This window comes from Pelodiscus sinensis, chromosome 1 (assembly GCF_049634645.1).
Source record: "Pelodiscus sinensis isolate JC-2024 chromosome 1, ASM4963464v1, whole genome shotgun sequence".
NCBI lineage: Eukaryota > Metazoa > Chordata > Testudines > Trionychidae > Pelodiscus > Pelodiscus sinensis.
In genome coordinates this window covers 82,547,572-82,568,394 of record NC_134711.1, presented here as the reverse complement: position 1 = coordinate 82,568,394, position 20,823 = coordinate 82,547,572, and the positions used below count along the sequence as shown (strand labels likewise).

General features: G+C 42.8%; 1 long non-coding RNA gene across 1 annotated transcript in view; it reads right to left on the bottom strand.

Annotated features, from left to right (window-relative positions):
* LOC102452623 (uncharacterized) overlaps positions 1 to 20,030 on the bottom strand; it is a 139,612-nt gene extending 119,582 nt beyond the window's left edge. Inside the window, exon 1 of the long non-coding RNA XR_001367901.3 lies at positions 19,750 to 20,030. This is a non-coding gene — a long non-coding RNA (uncharacterized LOC102452623). The remainder of the gene's footprint in view (positions 1 to 19,749) is intronic.
* Positions 20,031 to 20,823: the final 793 nt, after the last annotated feature.

Here is a 20,823-nt window from a genome sequence, read left to right as displayed (position 1 = left end):
GGAGCCCAGGGATAGTCAACAGTAGTCTGGCTGATACAGAGCATCTGTCAGCATGTTGCCATGAGGATCCCCGCTGATCCAGCATCAGATTGACCCACTGTGCTGGGATTCAGTGGAGTGAATAGGCCTGCACCCCTCCTGCTACCTACCTCTGGGTGGCAATCTCCCCCCCTGCAACTCCAGGTCAACCGCCTGCGCTCACTGGATCTCCTCTGGGACAAGGAGACCCGATTGTTTGTCTGCCCCAGTTTGAACTACTAATTGCTCTTTGCCATCCCACCGGGAATCAGGACGTGGGCCACCCTACAAACTGCATGTTTTTTGCCCTGCCCTGAACCTCTAATTGTCTAGAGGGGGGCACCTGACGGCAGCTTTAAGGGGCGCCATGCACCCGGCTGTGCAGCATCTCTTAGAGCTGCCATCAGGCACCACATGCCCGGGGCCAGGGGCCACACGGCGCCCCTTAGAGCTGCCATCAGGGGCTGCACGCACGGGGCGAGGGGCCACACGGCGCCCCTTAGAGCTGCCATCAGATGCCTCGCGCCCGATTGCAGCTGTAAGGTGCACAGCGCGCTGTGGGGTGGGGCCGCACATGCGCCATGCGCCCAAGGGCGGAGCACACACACTGCCCAGGGCGCAGGAATGACTTGAGCCGGCCCTGCTTTGGGGGTAAACAGAGCTCCCATATATCAAGAAATCCTTATGTATATATGTATTCAATTTGAAATCTAAACAATTAAATACATAGGTTAATAGTAATTTCAGATTTTTCACTACCATCTGCATACCTCTATATAGCTTATGCAGATTTTTAATCACGTTTTTTATTATATCAATATTTGTTCTCTTTTCTATTGCTCGAAAAGAGATCTGCAAAAATAATAAGGAAACTGAATAACTAAGGCCCTCATTTCCCCCAAGAAGTTTCATAAGGGGTACCCCTCTACTAGAACATGAAGCATCACTGACTTCTGACTCTTCTTTCTGGAGCAGGACCAACTGCTCAAGAAAGGAGGAACCAGTGAAATTGATGATACATCTACAGTCAAATATATAAAACAGGAAAAAAATACAAAAAACCCACATTTCAATTCCTTTTAGTTGTAGGGATGCTAGGTGTTGTAAAAATAAAACTTAAAATACTACTCAAATAAGAGTATAATTTTAAATTTCATTTTATTCCTTTAGTACAAGTTATAGCTAAAATTAGAACCTGAAGGAAATAATTGAAGAAAATATACCATAAGAAATACATTTCACATTTTTAATATAGTAATAAGCATATACCCTTCAAGAGGATAAGTTTGAATAATATTTGCATTTCAAAGGCAATATCATTCAAGAAAATGTTGATTATGAACAAAGCTCTATTACATTTTTTGGCTTTTTTAAGAAGAAATAAATCTTTGAAAAATTAAAATGATTCTACTACAAGTTTTTCTTAGACTAGTGGTCCTGTTAAATCCCATATTAAATTTAAGTGATGCTTTGCGAATACCTAAAGTAATTAATATTAAACTTTACCACATTTAAGCTATGTGTTAAAAGCTTAAACTTGATCTTTTCAGGATGCAGTCGATCTTAGTAAAAATAGTACTTAGCACATATTAACTCCCGTAATTATTTTCAACACCCCTGTGAGATAGGCTAGTAAACACATATTTTACAGACTGGAAAACTCACAGTAGACAGAGAGGTTAGATGCATAGACTACTTCAACTAGAAAGAAGACTCTCCTACTTGGATCTGGGATCCTTTGGATGTTCCTGAATGTTCTGTGCCAAATATGGAGTCAACTAGAAATTTAAACTACTAGGACCTGTGCACTTAGTCTAAAAACAAGGAACACTTCGGAGAAGATTATAAAAGGACACAAGTCACTACCAACAAGCCCTCAGTTCCTTATACTCACTTAGAATTCAATATAAACACTGAAGAAGTGGTAATAGCACTTACGTGTCTGTATTGACACTCTACAGATTTCTGATCCAGTTCAGAGTTTCAATAGAATTCAGGACATTTTCTTGGTTATGGTAGAGGATGGAATGCCTCAAAATAATGTCTGATTCAATTCAGTAAGATTACATCTGTCAGGAAACAGGAATTTGAATTTCTCTGAAGCAAAACTGAAGGCACTTGATATTCCCTTGGATAGAAAAGAGATCTACTTGCCCAACTACAAATTAGTGACTTGACTACTAAGCTTTAGAGAGCACATCTATACTTACCAGAAGATCAATGCTCTAGAGGTCGATCTTCTGGTGTTCAATTTAGTAAGTCTAGTATAGACCCATAAATGGAACGCTGAAGACAGCTTCCACCAGCATCCAGCACTATTCCTTTTGCAAGGAGTAAGGGAAGCCACCTCCTACAACATGGATGCCACCAAGGCTTCGTTTAAAGTAAGCATTTCACATAAGAACATAAGAATGGCCATACTGGGTCAAACCAGGTCCATCTAGCCCAGTAGCTTGTCTGCTGACAGTGGCCAGCGCCAAGTGCCCCGAAGTAGGTGGACCAAAGACAATGATCAAGCGATTTGTTTCGTGCCATCCTTCTCCAGCCTCTGACAAACAGAGACCAAGGACACCATTCCAACCCCCTGGCTAATAGCCTTTTATTGACCTAATCTCCATGAATTTATCTAGCTTCTCTTTAAACTCTGTTATAGTTCTAGCTTTCACAGCCTCCTCTGGCAAGGAGTTCCACAGGTTGACCATGCGCTGTGTGAAGAAGAACTTTCTTTTATTAGTTTTAAACCTGCTACCCATTAATTTCATTTGGTGTCCTCTAGTTCTTCTATTACGGGAACTAATAAATAACTTTTCTTTATTCACCCTCTCCACACCACTCATGATTTTATAGACCTCTATCATATCCCCCCTCAGTCTCCTCTTTTCTAAACTGAAAAGTCCCAGTCATTTTAACATCTCTTCATGTGGGACCCGTTCCAAACCCCTAATAATTTTAGTTGCCCTTTTCTGAACCCTTTCCAAGGCCAAAATATCTTTTTGAGGTGAGGAGACCACATCTGTACACAGTATTCAAGATGTGGGTGTACCATAGTTTTATACAGGGGCAGTAAGATATTCTGTGTCTTATTTTCTATCCCTTTCTTAATAATTCCTAGCATCCTATTTGCTTTTTTGACCGCCGCTGCACACTGTGTGGAAGTTTTCAGAGAACTATCTATGATAACTCCAAGATCTCTTTCCTGATTTGTCGTAGCCATATTAGCCCCCATCATACTGTACGTATAGTTGGGGTTATTTCTCCCTATGTGCATTACTTTACACTTACCCACATTAAACTTCATTTGCCATTTTGTTGCCCAATCACTTAGTTTTGTGAGATCTTTTCAAAGTTCTTCACAGTCTGCTTCTGTCTTGACTATCTTGAACAGGTTAGTATCATCCGCACACTTTACTATCACACTGCTTGCCCCTTTCTCTAGATCATTCATGAATAAGTTGAATAGGATTGGTCCTAGGACTGACCCTTGGGGGACACCACTAGTTACCCCTTTCCCAATTCTGAAAATTTACCATTTATTCCTACCCTTTGATTCCTGTCTTTTAACCAGTTCTCAATCCAAGAAAGGACCTTCCCTCTTATCCAATGACAATGTAAGGGTATGTCTACACTACCACCCTAGTTCAAACTAGGGTGTACCAGAACGAGGTGTATCGGTAGTTCGGATTAGAGAGCCTAATCTGAACTACCTACTCCGTGCCGCGTGTAGCCGCGGGAACGGAGTCCGAACAACCGGGGCTTTAAAAATTGCGGCGCCCGACAAGATGCAAACGAAGCCCGGGATATTTAAATCCCGGGCTTCATTTGCAACTTCGGTTGCCTACATTAACCACCCTAGTTCGAACTAAGGTGGTAGTGTAGACATACCCTTATTTACACAAGAGCCTTTGGTGAGGGACTTTGTCAAAGGCTTTCTGAAAATCTAAGTATACTATATCTACTGGATCCCTCTTGTCCGCATGTTTGTTAACCCCTTCAAAGAACTCTAATAGATTAGTAAGACATGATTTCCCTTTACAGAAACCATGTTGACTTTTGCCCAACAAATTATGTTCTTGTATGTGCCTAACAATTTTATTCTTAACTATTGTTTCGACTAATTTTCCCAGTACCGATGTTAGACTTACCAGGATCGCCTCTAGAGCCCTTTTTAAATATTGGTGTCACGTTAGCTATCTTCCTGTCAGTAGATACGGAAGCCAATTTAAAGGATAGATTACAAACCACAGTTAACAGTTCTGCTATTTCCCATTTGAGTTCTTTTGGAACCCTTGGGTGAATGCCATCCGGTCCCGGTGATTTGTTAACATTAAGTCTTTCTATTTGTTCCAAAACCTCCTCTAATGACACTCAATCCAGGACAGTTCCTCAGATTCATCTCCCACAAAGGACAGTGCAGTTTTGGGAATCTCCCCAACATCCTCAGCCGTGAAGATGGATGCAAAGAAATCATTTAGCTTCTCTGCAATGGCTTTATCGTTCTTGATTGCTCCTTTTGTATCTTGATTGTCTAGGGGACCGGCTGGTTTTTTAGCAAGCTTCCTACTTCTAATTTACTTAAAAAACATTTTGCTATTGTTTTTGGAGTTTTTGGCTAGCTCTTCCTCAAAATCTTTTTTTGCTTTTCTTATTACATTTTTGCACTTAATTTGGCAGTGTTTATGTTCCTTTCTATTTATCTCACTGGGATTGGACTTCCATGTCTTAAAAGATGCCTTTTTGTCCCTCACTGCTTCTTTTACATGGTGGTTAAACCACGGAGACTCTTTTTTAGGTCTCTTACTATGTTTTCTAATTTGGGGCATACATTTAAGTTGGGCGTCTATTATGGTGTCTTTAAAAAGTTTCCATGCAGCTTGCAGGGATTTGGCTCTTGTTACTGTGCCTTTTAATTTCTGTTTTACTAACCTCCTCATTTTTGTGTAATTTCCCTTTTTGAAATTAAATGCCAGAGTGCTGGACTGCTGAGGTGTTCTTCCCACCAGAGGAATGCTAAATGTTATATTATGGTCACTATTCCCAAGAGGTCCTGTAATAGTTACCTCCTGGTCCTGATCCTGTACTCCACTCAGGACTAAATGGAGAATTGCCTCTCCCCTTGTGGGTTCCTGTACCAGCTGCTCCAAGAAGCAGTCATTTAAGCCATTGAGAAATTTTATCTCTGCATCTCTTCCTGAGGTAACATATACCCAGTCAATATGGGGATAATTGAAATCCCCCGTTATTATAGAGTTTTTTATTTCGGTAGCCTCTCTAATCTCCCTTAGCATTTCAATGTCACTATCACTGTCCTGGTCAGCTGGTCGATAATATATCCCTACTGGTACATTCTTATTATTGGAGCATGGAATTACTATCCATAGTGATTCAATTGAACATGTTGATTCATTTAAGATTTTTATTTCATTTGATTCTATGTTATCTTTCACATACAGTGCCACTCCGCCACCCATACGGCCTGTTCTATCCTTCCGATATATTTTATATCCCGGTATGATTGTGTCCCACAAATTTTCCTCATTCCACCAGATTTCTGTGATGCCTATTATGTCAATCTCCTCCTTTAATACAAGGTACTCTAGTTCACCCATCTTATTAGTCAAACTTCTAGCATTTGTGTAGAAGCACTTTAAAAATTTGCCACTGTTTATTTGTCTGCCCTTTCCTGGTGTATTAGATTCCTTTATATGTGGTTGTCTGTCTGTTCTGGCCCCTTGTTTGTCCTCTCCCCTTCTCTCTTTCTGACTACAGCCCAGAGAATCTCTATCAAAGGATTCTCCTCTAAGAAGTCTCCGTCCGATTTATGTGCATCTCCACACTAATTGGCTTTCCCCCATCTCCTAGTTTAAAAACTGCTCTACAGCCTTTTTAATGTTCAGTGCCAGCAGTCTGGTTCCACCCTGGTTTAGGTGGAGCCAATCCTTCCTATATAGGCTCTCCCTCTACCAAAAGTGTCCCCAGTTCCTAATAAATCTAAACTCCTCCTCCCTATGCCATCGTCTCATCCACACATTGAGACTCTGAAGCTCTGCCTGCCTACCTGGCCCTGTGCGCGGAACTGGAAGCATTTCTGAGAATGCCACCATAGAGGTCCTGGATTTCAGTCTCTTTCCTAGCAACCTAAATTTGGCTTCCAGGACATCTCTCCTACCCTTTCCTACGTCATTGGTACCTACCAATACCACGACCACCGGCTCCTCACCAGCACTACACATAAGCCTACCTACATGCCTCAAGAGATCCGCAACCTTCACACCAGGCAGGCAAGTGACCATACGGTTCTCCCGGTCATCACAAACCCAACTGTCTATGTTTCTAACGATCGAATCACCCACTGCTAACACCTGCCTCTTCCTAACAACTGGCGTTCCCTCCCCCTCAGAGGTATCCCTAGTGCGAGAGGATACCGCAACATCCTCTGGAAGGAGGGTCACAACTATGGGATGGGTTCCCTCTGTTCCCATTGAATGCTCTGCTCCCCTGAGCCTTTCATCCTCCTTAAGAGCACTGGGGCTCTCAGACTGGAAGTGGGACAGTACTACAGTGTCCTGGAAAGTCTCATCAACATAGCTGTCTGCCTCCCTTAGCTCCTCCAGTTCAGCCACTCTGGCCTCCGAAGCCCTAACTCGGTCCCTGAGCATAGGAGTTCCTTGCAACGGGTTCATACATATGCCACCCGCCCACAGGGCAAGTAATCATACATGTTACACTCAATGCAATACACAGGATAGCCCCCACTCTGCTGCTGGGCTTCTGACTGCATTTTTCTTATGAATAGGTTTAATTATAAACTGGGCTTCTTTTTAAATGTCTGGAATATAGATTATAAAAGTCACATTTAAAGAAGGTCAGAAATAACTAGCACCCTCTAATCTCCCCCTTTAAGCTCCCCTCTCAAAACTCCCTCCTGTTCACAAGTGCCCTGGTCGCTTACTAGCAGGCTTTATAAGCTCTGGCCTCCCTGAAAGCTCCTCCCTCCAGCTACAGCTCAACCAATGAGCAGCGAGTTTGAGATTTCAAACCCTAATCAAGGCTAACAGCTTCCAACTGGCAGCCTGAGCACACGGCCTTTCAAACAAATAAAACAAACACACAGCTCAGCACTCTAATCTCCAAACAAACACAGAGAAACATAAGCCCCAAACCCCCAAACACAAACACCCCCACACTCCAGACAGATAGTTACCACTAAGTGCTGTAAATCACCCACTCCTTCTCCAGGAGAGCCCCTCTCAAAACCCCCTCCTGTTTGCAGCTTCCCTGTTCGCAAGCACCCTGGTTGCTTAGAAGCAGGAAACAGGAGTTCCCTACCTTAAGCTGACCTTCCTGGTCTAGCGTATACTAGGCCACAGTGTCCACTTGTGTTTAGAGCTGTGTGATGTTGCAATAGGAAGGAAAGCTCTGAATGCAAGTCTGAAAGCTCAATTCCAGATTATTACTTCCTAACTGGATCTCCACAGCCTTTGGAAACAATGAGAAATTGAAGACAAGAACATCAGCATCTTGGAGGTGCTGGTAACTGAGACAGAAGAAGAGATTATTCACCGTATTCAGTAACTAGAATTCTTTGAGAATTCTGAGAGTCCTTATTTGTGCTCCACTTCAGATATACGTATGCCAGATACACCTTTGATTGGTGATTTTCAGTACGTGTCTTGTACTTAAAACATCCTTCCTTGTACGAAGGATATATAAGAGTTGTATGGATGAACCACCTTCAATTTCTTCTCTACCTTGAAGTCCTTTGAGATAAAACTCTGAGGCAGAGAGGAAGGAGGGCATGTAGTGAAACACCTGTAAGGAGAGAGAGCTTAAAAAACTCCAGTTATTGAACAAGTTGAGTAACCTCTCTCTTTTCTTCAAGTAGTATCCTGATGGCATTTCTCTTCAGGTAATTCCCAAGTAGCATCCCTGAAAGAAGGTGGGAGCTTCGAAATCAGATCTAATACTGAAGACAAGACAGTAGTATCAACAGTAGTAGCTGATCTGTAAGCATCACCCAAAGGGTAGTATTGGCAAAAGCATGTACTGAAGTGTGAGTTCCAGAAGGGGTATCCAACATTAGGTAAGCCAATGAGTGGCACAAGATCATTTCTTCCTTGGAAATACCCTCTCAGGGAAGGTGACAGGGGAGAGGTCTGTTCTGTTATATACAGGGAATCCTTGGACAGAGACCTAAGAATTATAGGAATCGTCCACACTATAATCCAGAGGTGGGGTAGATAGTGAAGGGTAATATGATTACCTTTTTTATGTGGGAGGTACCAGGGAACTGGGAGTTCCCAGAGAACAGTGAAGTTACAATGATTCAGCAGATCTTGACACCGTCATTAGCAATTAGGGACTTCAGCTTGTCTGAAGCAAACAGGCCTCTGGAATATCTGAACTCCGGCGGCAATGACTGTAGCTAAGTTGAAGCTAAAGGCTTTGCAATTAACTTTGGTACTAAGAGTGCTATTTCAGTGGTGCCTGTTGTGAAGATGGAGTTGGTAAAGAGGATGCTACAGTGTCTTTACTAATCTACTAGAGTTCATTGGAGGGTAGGAAGGGAGGGTCAACAAGCATGTGGACAAGAGGGTTCCAATGGTTATAGTGCACTTAGATTTCCAGAAAGCCGTTGACAAGGTCTCTCATCAAAGACTCTTAAGTAAAGTTAGTAGTCATGGGATGAGACATGGGTAGCATAGAGGAGTCCATGGCTATTACTGGTTTCTTTGGCGAAGAGTGCTTAGAGTCTCTCTGCTGGACTGATCATATTTTATTGGAATGGAGGACGGTTTAGGTATGGAAGAATACTTGAAACTGTAGCTTCCGAAGAACTAGTTCTGTACTGTGGCATGAGTCCACCTTAAAACACGTTATTTATCAGCACAGAAAGGTCCTGAGTCAGCAGAATTCCTACCTCACTTTTGATTATAGGATCTAGATTTCTGTCTTCCAAAACAACATGATTTCAAAGACCTTATTCTCTGTTGTTTTGGCACTAAAAAAAAGTTATTGTGAACTAAAAGTACTTTGTTTTCAAAGGTGGCTGATAAATATCAAAAGACATTAAGTATGCACTGCATGTATGACAGTCCTGAAGAAGAGCTTTGGGTGGCTTGAAAGCTTGTCTCTCTTGGTCTGTGATGGGGCAGCATGGCCCCATCCTGAAACTAAAAAAGTTCACCTAGCGGGGGCGGGGCAGACCCCGCCCTTGCAGCCTTTCTGGGCATGCACACAAGTGTGGCCTGGGATAAAAGACAGGGAAAACAGGCAGGCAGGAGAGGTAGTGGATGAGGCCAAGGTGCGAGGAAGAGATCCCAAGCTGCCCCAGCTGTCTCTGAAGTCAGACCAGCCATCAACGCCACCTCTGGAGCGAGGCCTGCTGCTACAACCACTCAGGAGCCGCCAGCCTAACTACAGACCCCAGGACATCGCCGCAGCCGGGGAAGAGGTAGGAAGCAGCCCAGGACGGAGGAAGGACCCTCCGGGAGGTTGGTGCGTTCCAGGAGACATCCTCGCCGACCAGGCAGTGGTCACTGACACTGCCAATAGGGCCCTGGGCTGGGACCCAGTAGAGCGGGAGGGTCTGGGTCCCCCTACCTCCCCGAAAACCCCTGTAATCCAGCCTCCAGGACTGTGAAAAAGGCTTGGGTGTGTAGACTAGGCCGGAGGGATGTATGTCCCCTGAGAAAGGGACACTGGGCTTTGAGGGCCAGGCCAAAGTGACTACGAGTTCTCTGAGCCAAGGTGAATTCGCTCCGGGACTGGGGCCTGCCCCATCACATAGTCCAATAAAAGATATTCCTTCACCCACTTTGTCTCTATAGAAGACATTATTGTTGTTCTAGAATTTCTCCTTCTCCATCATGTCATTTGTGTGAGAACTGAATTAGTCCTTCAACAGGGAGTTCTTCCACCTTTGTGTGTGTTTCTGGAGAAAGACTTCAATCAAACTGTTTGATGGTGACAGCTCTGGCTACAGACATAGCAGCAGCATCTGGAGCATGATAGGGAATGTTTTAAGAATGGCTTTCCACTTCCTTTGACTTTATGTCAATGACTCTCGCTCGCCCCCCTTTTGTATTTTTCAGGAGAGTGAGATAACTAGGAATAGATTTTTTTCCAGCTCTAGAAGTCATACCAAATCAAGAGATCATGGCAGTTTGCCACTCCTGTCTACTAGAGGCAGATGGCAATTACTTATAACCAAGAAGATCCATCTTTCTGGTATCCTGAACACTCTCGGGGGATGGCGAAGGGTTACGTTACTTGCCTTCTCTTGTGTTCTTGTTTGCTGCAGAGCCACCAAAGAAGACAAATGTGGGTAGTGAGGCGTAATCAACACCTTGGATACAATTTGTCTGTCTGCTCAGAAGCCAATGGAATACTTGACGATATCAACTTTAAATCCACAAAATCTTGGGTGTAAGGCATTAGGTTAACCCATTAGGGACAGAGAAAAGTGCATTCTCCCATTTAATTTCTCTCACAGCCATCTTTAAATATTGGAGATCAGCACTTGAGTTCACAGAGGGATGTTGAGAGTGGTGATGCTTTCTTCTCTTCCTCTTTGGAATGAGAAAGTGGCATCAAACACAATCCAATCCCATTCTGTGTGCTACCAGACTATAAGGACCCTCATTGGCATACTAGATTATCTCTTGGCATGGAACTTTAAGGCATCCTGAGGTTGGAATTTCAAAGAAAGGCCCAGATCCAGCTCCAACTCAAGAGCTCCTGGCTTCCCATCCATTGCATCAAACGCATTTCTCACCATGGTTCATTATTTTAAATGATCTGTTCTAACTATTTGTGTAAATGGCTTACTGTCACTCTGTTTTGATACATGTGTTTACTAAACAAGATTGCCATAGCTCTATATTGCATTTGTATTCTTCACTCGGCTTCCAGTCAAATAATAGATTAAATAGTTAGCATATAATTTGGGTGCATATCAGCCAAATGTTTATCATATTCTAAACATTGGCTTCTCCACATTAGCACTGTTGTTAGACTTTGAAAAAATTAACTACACAAATGATATACACTTGTTAGCCTTAGAATGATCATAACAGACAGATACCATATCTTTAAATTGCTTTTCAAAGCTTGGGTTTCTATTTTTATAATCAATTTTCTAACTAAACTACATTTGTTATTAAGAAAACAAATCATGTAAGTCATACACATATTTCTGTCTCCTTATGACAGGCACTGATTGAGAAAGGAAGGACTAGTTTCCACCTCCAGTAAACAGCTGGTATCCTTAGATAAGAAAATCTCTGCATATGGCCAACCTTCCAATATTGTGAAAAAATGATACAGTATGAGAAGACAACAAAAAACCCAACTGCTCAGATGAGACAAGGTAATTTATAACCAACATCCATAACTTAACTTAATTATCACATTACTTTTTGTACTCTTTCATTAAATAGCAATCATTACCGCCTTTGGCATCAGTGCATTCACTGCTGGCAAAATACATCACACCAGGAAAGAGCTGACTTTTTGTATGAGAGGATTAAGGGAGAACAGTTGAAGGGTAAACTTATGACATAATTAAGCCTTAGTACATAATAGTTAATACTTTATGACACAATCGCATGATTTGGGTAAGCCGAAGAGACTGAAACAAAGCTCAGTGCATATAAGTGCATTACAATTGGGGCTTTCATGTGTCCTATTGTCATTTTAATGCAAATACTCTACATGCAAGTCAAATACATTATACTACTTAAAAACATTTAATATAGTTAATATTAAATTACATTGCTTTACTTAGCAAATGTCTAACTTCTTATATCAGAAAAGGCAAATACATTTGACAAATGCTAATATGTATTACAGTATGATTGGGGTTACTGATTGCACAAAGCCATATTCTGATTGGGTCTTTTAATTCTACCCCTGTGACCTAATCCACAATGGCTCACATCTAGAACCCCATCAATGAAAATCAAAAATTCACAGTCATCATATCAAATGGAATGCTCATTGGTGGTGGTTCAGTCAGGGGAAAATAAAACTAGATGTCAGTGTAGGGTGAGGAATGGAGAAAGGAATCTGGAAAGACAAAAATAGGAAGATCTGAAGTATGATGACAAGTGAACAGTTTTAAGTGGTCTCCCGAGTGCCAAGCTGCATGTTTAGTTTATAGAGCGCCTGTCATTTTAGTTTCATTTTCTGTTGTAAACTTTACACTGGAAACCTAGTATACCTAACCCAGGTCTAGGCTGTAACAATCTGTCCTGAGGAAGGGGAAGTGGGAGCAGAGCCGGTCTTAGGAGTGGTTGAGCCAGGCAGTCGCTCAGGGCCACTGTTTTCAAGTGGCCGCCAACAGAGCTGGTCTTAGGGGTGGGCCACAACCGCATTTTGGCCCAACCTCCCGAATCCTCCCCCCAGGTTTCCCTGATTACTCCCTGACCCGAAAAGTTTTTGTCCAGTATTTTTTTAAACCATCTGGCAATCCTACAGGCAAGCCAGGCAGTTGCCCAGGGCTGCCAGTTGGTTAGCACTGGTCCTGAGTGGGTGACAGAATCCTCATTTCCTCTTTGTTTCCTCTTTTGCAGCAGTAATCTCTACCAGTAGCAGTTCACCTGCCCTCCACCTCATGCTGGCTCAGCATCACTGGGGAGGATCAAAGCTCCAGGATTCCACATTTGTCCTTCCCACCTGTGCAGAAAATGGAATGGCAACTCTGCGGCCCTTTCCCATGCAAGGGTCCATTCTGATGGAATGAACCCTTGTATTCACACCCTACACACCACAGTAATAATACTGATACATAATATGCCTGCTGAGGTATCACCTGAAAACTAATAACTTGTTGGTCAATAATATCTTGGTGAAATGTATACAGCTACATTATATGTCAAGTTATGAACAGAATCTGAACTCCTCACATAACCTCACATAATTTGCTACATTGTAATAGGAGAGTCGGGTATCAAATAGCTAATCGGTGGCTATAAAAGAGGTTTTTCTGTGATATTTAAGAAAAAATCATTATAGTCTGTGTCTGCTTGTGGGGTGAGAACTGGAAGGACTGTGAGGAAGGCACTTGCCCATATAAAGCAAAATTAAGTTCTCCCTCCATTGCAAAAAAATACAACCCCACCCATCCCCGCTCTATCCCTTACTTTGGGGGTTATTAATTACCAATTATTAAAATGGTATCAATTTCCCAGTTGATAAAACCAGATGAAGTTATTAATTATCATAACCAGGGATGCATTTGCATTATCAGTGCAGTTGGAAAAATACCAATTATTTTTCTCAGGATTTAAAAAAATATTAATAGGAAATAGATTTTAAGATTAGCGTGGAGAACCAAGATCTCCTGTGCCGTTGTATGCATGGGCCTGTAGTGTTGATTAAGCCCTGGAATGGATGCAAGACCCATAGGGCCTCAGATTTAAAAACAGGCTGAGGTTTTGCTGGGATGCATAGTAATGCTCTGATTTGAGGATCAAAAGAGAAGAAAGGTGACAATTCAAGCCATGAGTTGCTTTCCTCCTTCAACTGCTGCCAAGACAGATGGATTTGAGCAGTAATCTTATTTGAAGTCAAGAGTTTAATAAAGTCTAATTTCTCTGTCTCGTTGGGCAATTTATATTTTTAGTGAGTGTTCTAAATGCAGCTATAATTTTTATGTAGAAATTACAGAACTGCAGTTCGCATGCGTGTGTCGGAATATTTTACTTTTGGTCAAATTTTACATTGTTTGCTGAGAAGAATGGAGATCTTAGTGAGCAGTGAGTGTTGGGGGGGAGGTAGCGGAGGTTGAGAAGCAGAACTGATGAGTAGCGTATAGATAGGATGCTGCATTACTTATCTACTCATTTATTTGATTTTTATGTTTTGCAGTGCTGGAGGAATCTGCAGTCTAGCGCATTTAGCACAAAGTTGATGGGTTGTTTTAGTGTTGCTGAATATTTCAATTGGAAAACATACACTAATTTAACTTTAAGGTTACTGCTCCATACTCAACATTCAGAAGTCAAGAAAAGAAAACATGATTTTCATATTAATTTAACTCAGGGGGCACATCCTATACTTCATTTTTTACTATTATCATGAACTACCACTACTTTTACTATTTAGATTGTTGATAGTGCCACAAATGCACTAGGTACTTTGCAAGCACATAGGGACGTAGTTCATGCCCTGAAGAGCTCAACCGATGCAAACATAATAAAGCATTTTTTTAAAAGAACAAAAGAACAAAAAATAGTACATGTGTATAAATGTCTGAGCTAATATTACTATGAGAACCTTAATGTTTTCATTTCCCGACTTTTTGAGTGACAGGAAAATGTACTTTTTATTAAAAAACTAATCCAAAAGATATGAACTGCACCAATTTTTCATTTTCCTTTCTGTGATGTAAACACACATTAACCACACACTGGGTTGACAATACCTTACTTCTGACCTAACCAACATTTAAATCCAACTCTTTTCCTGTTTTTTCTTATATTATTTTTTCAAAAGTAAAAATCCAGAGATAAATAGCAACCAGTGAGAAGACATCACCCTCTTAAATATTTTAATAAAAGGAGAAAGTCAAAAGACACATTGTTGCAAATGGAACATTTTGCTATTGGTATAATGGTCTAGAGCAGTGGTTCTCATACGTTTTGGCCTACTGCCCATCCCACTCAACACAAACCTTTCCATGGACCATCAGTCGACCACCCATGATGACAAAATGGGGCAGAGAGAGATTGGGAGCATTGGGTCTGGTCAGGAAGTAGGATGCAGCCAGGCCTGCCTACAGTGGGGAGCAAAAGAGGCAATTGCCCTGGGGCCTGGCCATTCACAGGGACCCAGAGCTCCTTTGAACAGTCACAGGAGAGCCAGATGCCACTCTGCACAGCTTTCAGGGCTTGGGGGGACCCAGTACTGCAGCACTAAGTGCTGACTGCCCTCAGCCCCACCTTTTCCAGGAGTGGAGAGCTGACCCATCCCCACGTTGCCCCAGGGCCTGTGGCAGCTGTCAACTCCATTGGGTGCAGAAGTGGGATGGCAGGAGGAGGGTGCAGGAGCTTTCTGAGGTTGGCGGGTCTGGGATGGATGGATGGAGGGTACAGGAGTGGCCTGTATTGTGGGGTCTGGATGACGGGGAGGGTGCAGGAGCAGGCTGGGTGTCCAGCTGTCTGAGAGGGTGCAGGTGCCAGGGAGGATGCAGGAATAGGCTGGAGATGCAGGGGTCTCGGCAGAGCGGTGCATGAGGGGAATGGAGATGTAGAGTCTGGGCATGAGGAGGATGGGGTGGCACTTACCTGGCTTCATGCACCCCACTCCTCCCAGGCACCACATCCCAGGCATCACCTCCAACTGCTCCCATTTGCCATGACTCTTGGTCAATGGAAGCAGTGGAAAAAGCCGCCAGGCAGCACTTCCATGAGCTGCTGTTTCTCTAGAGCCAAATCCATCTCGCAAGGCTTGGGACACTCCCACCCCGCAGCGGGAAGCTAGCGCTGGTGTTCTAACCTTACATGGGGATGCCGCACTGAAGTGCCAGTGCGAGCTCCCTGCTGCAAGGGAGGCCTCAGCCTCCAGCCGTGGCCTACCTACAAGCCAGTCATGGACCACTAGTGGTCCACAGTTCACATTTTGAGAACAAGTCTGCGCATCTATTGACCTAAGATCCAGCTTATGATACGTTACTAAACAAGCTGTAGTGGTGACTTAAGAATTGCACATACTGCAACTATATAAGCTACATTGGAGCTTAGAATACAGCTATTTTTGAGCACAACAACAACTTATTAGCAGGTAATAGATAAATCTGCCAAAAGCCAGCCTAACTACCTAGGTATTTACACAAGATTCATCATAATAGTATCTGAGTGCCTCACTATTAAATATTGACCAATTTTTCCTTTTCATATAAAATGACAGAGAAGCATTCAGATTAACATTATATTTTGTGGGGTTCTTTATTAAAAACAATTGTTATTGTCAGAAATCTGAGGCACAAAGATGGGTATTATTACATATAAATAGGTAATAAATATTGAGCTTGCCATTTAAAAGTCAATGTGAACCAAACTGTGGCATTTAAGACACCACAGAATTTCTTTACACTTGAAAGAGGGATTACTTACCATCAGGGCTGGCCTGAGCCATTTGTGCGCCCTGGGCCCCGGGAGCACAGTGCTGCCCCCAGGAGTAAGACGCATGTGTGGCCCCACCCCTAGCGCATGTGTGGTGCTTCCCCGGGCGCGCAGAGCATGCGCGGTACCACCTCCGCCCGTCCCAGTAGCCTCGCATGGCGCCCCCTACAATGGGGTGCCCCGGGTGGTAGCCTGGTCAGCCCGTAGCTTGGGCTGGCTCTGCTTACCATATCTAAGACTTCATATCTTGAGTAACTTGTTAATGGCTTTCCATTAAGCATAGAAAATATGTTTTGTCCCATTGAAACAGGGGGGAAATATTTTATTAGGTTATGTTTTTTTACTTCATTTTTCTCAAAACAAGCAAAAATGGAAAAGAGAGAGAGAGAAAGAGAGCAAGAGAGAAAGAGAGAGGAGGGAGGGAGGGAGACAGAACAAAGCTATAGCTCGTTGGGGGGAGGTTGTTGTATATATGACACTAAAGAATTTAAGACCCCACACCAGAATAATACAAATGCTGTAAACTCTATAGCTAAAATAAAGAGATAAGAATCAAATTATTTTGGCATAAGAGTTTGTTGTGCCACATAACCTGAGAAGTGAAAAATATCTTTTTTACTTCTCACAATTTTATTTCAGAAATATTGCTCCCCTGGTCCCAAAAGGGAACATGAACATTTTATGTATTTCATTGTTATTACAGAGAGAGGTAGATTGCTTTGTATATATACATGGTACCTGGATCCAGCCCAGGGGAGGGGAGGAAAGGGAGTAGTCCTTCTGCCAGTGCATCCTGAGCTAGCCCAGGACCACATGGGAGGGCACCCTAGGATAATGGGGGGAGGACGCCTAGCCCAGGCTTTGGGAAGGGAGGCCCACTTGGGATCTGAGATTGAGGAGCAGGGCCTAGAGCTGGGGTTTGGGGAGGGTAGGTGTCCCCCAGCAGCATTCCCCAGGGCCAAAGGCATGAAGGGAATGCGGATCCTTGCAGACCTCTCCACTAGTGCTTACCTGGTGCCTGTTACCTGAGGGTTTACAGGCCTTGCCTGGCAGTGCTCCCCACACCTGCCCCGGGGTGAAAGGGTAGGGGGTGCCACAGATCTCCCCCGATGCTCCCTGGTCTAACAGGAGGGAGAAGGGGAGCTATGGAAGCTGGCCCACAGCTGGGTCCTATGGGGGCATCTGGGGCTGGGCTGGCTGGCCCCAGTGGTGCCCCTGGGGGTGGGAGTGCAGTGATGGGGGGATGGGTTTAGCCAGGGAGGCCACTTACCAGTGTCAGACAAGATGGTGGAGCCCCATTCCTAGCTAGCAACTCTGTTGGTAGTGTGGCTGCCCCCAGTGATCACTCTGCAGGATAGCTCTCCCCTGCACTCACTGGCCCTAGAATGAGGATCGCATCCCTCCTCTCTCTCCCCGTTATGGAAAACTATCAATTTCCAGACACAATCCATTTTCCTGGCACAGCCAAATTCTGACCTTGCTTTAGGATAAGAGGAAGCTCTTAGGATAAGTTAGGATAAGAGGAAGCTCTTACTGCAGTGGTTTTCTAACTTTTTTCTGGTGATAAAATTGAAGAAAATTGTTGATGCCTGAGGCCCAGCAGAGTTGGAGATAAGGACTACGGGGGTGCAGAAGAGAGCTTAGGACAGGGGCAAAGAGCAGGGGTGCAGCGATGAGGGCAGTAGGGTGGGGTTGGGGATGAGGGTTTCATGGTTTAGGAGGGTCTCTGGGCTGGGGTTGGGGTGCAGGACAGGGTGAGAGCTGGTGATGCAGGCTATGAGATAGAGCCATGGATGAGGGATTTAGGATACAGGAGACTCTGGGTTTGGGAAGGTCTGGGGCTGGAGCAGGGGACTGGGACACGGGCTTTCCTCCCATGACTTCTCATCAGCAGGAGTATGTGAAGGCAGGCTTCTTCCCTGTCTTGGCACCATGGACCACTCTGTGCCCCAGAAGCGGCCAGCAACAGGTCCAGCTGCTGAGCACAGGCATGCAAGCAGCTACACACAGCTCTCACCTGCAGACACTGACCTTCCTCAGCTCCCATTGGCTGGTTTCTGGTCAAAGGGAATGTGAAGCCAGTGCTCATGACAGGTGCAGTAGGGTGATCCCTGTGGCCTTACTAGCTAGGAGCCGGACCCACTTCTGAGGCACAGCAGGGTGTCAGAACAGGTAGGGATTGGCCAAGGGTTTTCAAAGTGTGGATTGTGACCCAGGCTTAGCTGGCCATCAGGGTCCCTGGGTGCTGAGCAAGACCACCCAGTGCCTTACATTCAATGACCCAGTACTGAGTGATAACTCACACATTGAAAACCACTGTCTTAACATACAGGAGGAGTACCTGAACTAACGGACCCGCAGATAGACACAAAGTCAGACAGAAACCTCTAAAATACACATCTATATAGAAGAGTGAAATCAAACCTCAGCCTAGATCATTTAAGTCTGTCATTTCAATATTTTGCCTCAGCAGAGCATTCAAAGTGACCAAAACAGTGGATCTACTCAGTATACACTTCACTGCATCCATGGTTAGAAATATCCTCTTGAGATATGACTACTGTACATTTATCCATTCAGAGAGCAGGATTTCCTGATCTTAGGTTATAACTCCATTTACACTGTATGTCAAACAATTCTGGAAGAATCAATCAGCCTTTAAATAAAACACAATGTTGTTGTCCAAAAAACCAAATCTTATATATAAAATGTCTAAGAACAGAATTTCCAGCCTACTCATTTTCTCTAGGCTACAAACACAAACATTTTAACCATTTACTATGAATTCCTTTTAGCAAACTGATGGTTTTTAGCCACTGGCAATCAAACATAACAGGTAAAACACAAATATATTTAACATACTGCCACAGAAAAATGTACTGTAAATTGAAAATTTATTGGAAATGTTTTTGTACTGGAAACAAGAAAGCAAGAGGGAAGACAACTTACACTGCAGAGATAATGTTCCCTTCAAGTTTATTAAAATGCTACAATCAAATGTGCCTTTAAAGCATCCACAAGAGCTTAATTTCTCACGTGTTATTTTTATAGAATAATACAAAATTAGGGAAGTGACCTCAGGAGGTCACCTCATCCAACCCCCTGCTCAAACATGAAACATTTTACCTCATGGCCATTTTTCTGGATGCTTCATATCACACTGCTCTCTGTAATCATATTCTACTATTGCATATGTTCCAGACAAAGGAAGCATCACAGCAGTCAGGAAGCAAGTGGGCCTAGTGATGTGAGAGGTGCATGAGCAGCACATCTATACTAATAAATGCAAAGAGGAGTTAGAAAAAGGGACAGAGGACTAAACAGAAAGGATAAATAGCCTGGAAGAAGGGAGAAAGTATGTGGATGATGAGAGAAAAGGGAATAGTAAAAGTACAAAAGCAGCAAGAGAGAAAAGTCATATCCCATATTCAGGGTCAGTTTTAAGGTTTGTTGAACATTTTCTATTAAAATGTTTTTTTGATGGATAGTTAGGTTTTCAATTAAATGAAATCTTTTGGTGGTGAAAAATATCTGATTTCCATGGAAATGCTCAATTTTTGGTTAAAAAAAGTCCCAAAACCAAATTATTTCAGTTTGGATTTCTTACCTCAGTGCCTTATGGAAGTTGTAAGCAGTTTCCTCGTGTCTCAATTATGTCTGAGCTGGACTTTACGGCTGGACTCCATCTTCCATGATGCACCATGGTCAGGGATCCACATGACGCAACCATCTCCCCAGTTATAAAGAAAGTCCATGTGTGAAATGATAGTCCAACCAGGGAGTCTGGGCTGCATATATGAGAATGAGCACATGAAGCATCTGAACTATAATTTTCATGAAGCACTATAGCAGCATTTCAGAATCAAAACATTTCAGTGTTCAGCTGAAGTATTTTTGTGTTTGATATTTCAGAGAAAAGTAGAAATATATTTTTACATGGATAATTTTAGTGAAAATTATATATTTTTAATTTTCATGAACAAGTTTTATCAAGAGGATGAGGAAAGCACATTGTCCAACCAGCTGTAGTCAGTTCCCAACAGCATCCTATCATCTGGAGATCTAGCTCTCATTATTGTGGTGCTAAGAAGGCAGAAAACCTGAATTTTTAATATTTGTATTCCCAGACAAATTGTCAACCATTTCTGTGGCAAATTAATCATCATTTTTTGTGGGATACAAATTTTAAAAAATGATCCAAGAATACAAGTGACCTAACCAAAGTCAATACATTCTCTTTTACTTTAGTAGGGCTAGTATTTCAACTGAAACATTTACTTCCAATATATCTTGTGAAAAAGTGGTTTGTTTATTAGCTGCTTTTGCTAGCAGTGTAAATTATTTTGACACAGTCTTGCTGAAAATGTTACCCTATAAGTGAACCCTAAATCTTAAATGTACTTGGAAAATGCACTTGAAAACAATAATCTTAATCCCAACAAATGAGTTCTTATATTAATTTATTAATTTGGTCTTTTTTAAAAAAAACACTTGATTCTGGAATCTGAGTGTATTATTTTGAGAGATGCTGTTGGCCCTGATTCAGAAAGAGACATTGAAAATGTGCTTACTCCTAAACTCACTAGCAGTTGCACTGAAACCAATGTAATTATTCATGTGGTTAGACACAAGCTAAAAAACTTTCCTGAAAGTGAAAGTGACAATGAAATCTCTAAAAATA